General features: G+C 47.3%; 1 non-coding gene across 1 annotated transcript; it reads right to left on the bottom strand.

The window, feature by feature from the left end:
• Positions 1–2,675: 2,675 nt before the first annotated feature.
• Positions 2,676–2,765, bottom strand: trnap-cgg (transfer RNA proline (anticodon CGG)). The gene is given in 2 exon segments: positions 2,676–2,711; positions 2,730–2,765. It is a non-coding gene; the product is annotated as a tRNA-Pro (tRNA).
• Positions 2,766–3,796: the final 1,031 nt, after the last annotated feature.

The following is a 3,796-nucleotide window of genomic DNA, read 5'->3' on the forward strand; positions in this document are numbered from 1 at the left end:
AGCGGGATGCTGTTGGGTAGGTCGGTGTGAATGGCCTGTAAGGATGATATGGTTCCGCTGCCTTGGCCACGCGTATATTGAGAAATGTGGGAGGAGTGGGTTCCAGTTCGTGGGACACTGACACCAGTCCTGGAGGAGGTGGGATTTGTGCTTTCTCTCTCTTCACATTCTGCCCTTCTGTCCATTTTCTTCCCATCCACTGCCCCCTTCCCGTTCTCTCTCCTCACACTGCACTGTCTAATCTCTCTCCCAACTCTCTTAACCCCAGTCTATTCCCCTGTCCATTTCCCTCCTTTACCCACCACCACCAGCGACCCCCTCACTCCCCAACCAACACAATCGTCCTTTCTCGTGCATTAGTCCTCTTTGGTCGCTGTTTGAAGTCTTTCTCGGGGAGAGAGAGAATGGATGGTGATGACTTTATCTGGGAAACACGGCATGTGAGAAATAGCTGATTTTTAAAATTGAGAATAACTAAAACCATACATTCAGAAACTTCGTTAAAGTCGGGAAGAATGTTATTTTCTTTAAAGCTGCAGAAATCTTTCTGAAACTTGCATTGATGTATGTGCAGTTAGGACACAACAAAGGACAGGTTGTAAGGAATGAATGAGTGAATAAAAGAGAAGTCCAACCTTGTCCTCGAGGAGACAGTGAGAACTGCAGATGCTGGAGATCAGAGTTGAGAGTGTGGTGTTGGAAAAGCGCAGCAGGTCAGGCAGCATCCAGGAAGCAGGAGAATCGACGTTACTTGCATAAGCACTTGGCACTCGGCCATTGCTCCTTCAATCCCCCTGCGATGGCGCGTGAACTCGCTGGTGCCTCCGCAGGTGGGAGAAGCAGGTGCTTACAGCAGGTGAACGGCCTCTGTCCAGTGTGGACCCACTGGTGGGTCAGCAGTGCAGCTGACTGAGTGAACCCTCTCCCGCACATGGGGCACGTGAATGGTTTCTCTCCCTTGTGGACCCACTCGTGCGTCTGCAGATGGCTGATCCGACTGAAGCCCTTCCTACACACTGAGCAGGTGAATGGCCTCTCCAGGTGTGAATGCATCTGTGGCTTTCTAGCACGGATGGAGAAGTGAATCCTCTCCCATCGTCCCCACATTTGCACGGTTTCCCCTTTGGAGGGAACTTTCCTTGTGTTGCTCTGGGATTGAAATTACAAACAGAACGGGGACATAGTCTTTCCCACCGTGAGGGGTGAGTCTTTGATTCCCCAAGCTGAGTAATTGGTTTGAAGCACTTTTCACAGTCAGCGCACTGAATCTCCCTCACTCCGGTGTCTCAGTATTCTCCCTGCCGCACCAGTGCCCAGAATTTCTCAAGCAAACATGTCTTCTTGATTGGAATGGCTGCTGATATTCAAGTCCCAATGAATCAAGTGGCTCTGTCAGAAGTTGATTTATCATTTGCTTTCCGATTTCTTTCTACACGTCTTCCTGCGAAGAAAAATCACAAAATAAGTGATCTCTGTCAGTACAGTTAATGAACATAACATAGGTGGCAATTCCTATAGATTGTGAGATATCTGCTGATCACATATTATCCAGACCACAGAAACCTGAAAACCCTCCTGCAGCCAGGTCGGCTCAGCTGTGCATGGAGGAAAACTTAATTTCAGTGACAATAACATGGAACAAACTGTTGTGGTTCTGTTCACCGAACTGGGAATTTTTGTTGCAGACGTCTCGTCCCCTATCTAGGTGACATCCTCAGTGCTTGGGAGCCTCCTGTGAAGCGCTTCTGTGATGTTTCCTCCGGCATTTACAATGATTTGTACCAGCCGCTTCCGGTTGTCAGTTCCAGCTGTCCGCAGTAGTGGCCGGTGTAATGGGTCCAGATCGATGTGTGTGTTGATTGAATCAGTGGATGAATGCCATGCCTCTAGGAATTCCCTGGTTGTTCTCTCTTTGGCTTGTCCTATAATGGTATTGTTGTCCCAGTAGAACTCATGTTGCTTGTCATGAGTTCGACTGGGACAACACTGCTATTACCACAACAATGAGCACCGGAGCTACAAATCTTCTCCCAAACATGGAACAATCTGCCTACAAAGATGCTGGATATGGAGCTGAATCAAGGATATGAAAATGAAATGTTAAGGCTGCTTGAGAAAAGAAATCCAGTAAAGATGCTGAATAGCTTCCTACTGACCTATTAAATAAAAAAATGACAAAAAATGACGTAACTCCATTACTACATTAGAAGGTGAATAATAATTGCAAAGAAACTTTTACAACAGCCAACAATATCAGATATACACCATATAGAACAAAGAACAAAGAAAATTTACAGCCCAGGAACAGGTCCTTCAGCTCTCCAAGCCTGAGCCGATACAAATGTCCTGTCTAAACCTGTCGGTCAATTCCTCAGCACCTGTGTCCCTCTACTCCCGCCACCCGAACCGCCCCCCACCACCCCCCGACTCATGCATTTATCCAGACGCATCTTAAATGAATCTACCGTGCCTCCCTCTACCAGCTTTGCTGGCAACGCGTTCCAAACGCCCACAAGTAAAACTTGTGTTCAATTTGAGTTAGTGTTGCCCTTACCGCGTTCATTGTAATCGCAGCTCTGCCCCACCCCTAATTCAGGCAGTCGGATCTCGTTCAACGAAGCTGCTTTTTGAGAAATTTGATTGGCCGTTTTTGCACAAGGAAATGTAAGAAACGAGGGCTCGTCCGGGATTTGAACCCGGGATCTCTCACATGTTCGCGCAGTTGACAGCCCGAAGCGAGAATCATACCCCTAGACCAACGAGCCACAAGCTCCCACACGCTTCCAAGGCAATGCAGTTTGAGTTCAAGCAAAGCAAGGGGTTTAAATTTATTTCAGAAAACCAATTGTGCCCTGGGGAAACTCCTGCCGCGGGAAATGCAGTGTTACAGATTCATAGTAACAGAAGCAGGAGTAGACCATTTAGTCAAGCCTGCTCCGTCATTCATTAACATCACAGCTCCACCAACCTGCACTATCCCGACCACCCTTAATTCCCCTTCAATGCAAAAACCCATCCAACTGTGCCTTCAATATACTTCATGAAGCTGTCTCAACTGCTGTCTTGGGAAGAGAATCCCATGGAGTCTCACAGAGTAACACAGATGTACAATACGGAAACAGACCCTTCAGTCCAACTCGTCCATGCAGCCCAGATGCCCTAACCTAATCTAGTCCCACTTGCCAGCACTTGGCCCAAATCCTCATAAAACCTTCCTATTCATATACACATCCAGATGCATTTTAAATGCTGTAATTATACAGCCTCCATCACTTACTCCAGCAGCTCATGCCGTACATGCATCACCCTCTGCGTGAAAAGGTTGCCACTTATGTCCCTTCTATATCTTTCCCCTCCCCTACCTAAAACTATGCCTTCTCGTTCTGCACTCCCCCATCACAGGGAAAAGAACTTGTGTATTTGCCCTATCCATATCCCTCATGATTTTATAAACCTCTATAAGGTCACCCCTTCGCCTCCGACGCTCCAGCGAAAACTGGCTACTCAGCCTCTCCCTACAGCTCAACCCGTCAACCATGGCAACGGCCTCGTAGATCTTTTCTGCACCTTTTCTTGTTTCACAACATGTTTCTGAGAGGAAGCAGACCAAAATTATATGCAATATTCCAAAGGTGGCCTGACCAATGTTCTGTACAGTGGCAACATGAGCTCCCAGCATCTGTACTCGATGCTCTGACCAACAAAGGGAAGCATACCAAACGCCTTCTTTCCCATCCAATCTTCCTGCGTCTCTACTTTAAAGGAACTATCAACCTGAACTTCAAGGTCTCTTTGT

The sequence above is a fragment of the Chiloscyllium punctatum genome, chromosome 36 (assembly GCF_047496795.1).
Source record: "Chiloscyllium punctatum isolate Juve2018m chromosome 36, sChiPun1.3, whole genome shotgun sequence".
NCBI classification, from domain to species: domain Eukaryota; kingdom Metazoa; phylum Chordata; class Chondrichthyes; order Orectolobiformes; family Hemiscylliidae; genus Chiloscyllium; species Chiloscyllium punctatum.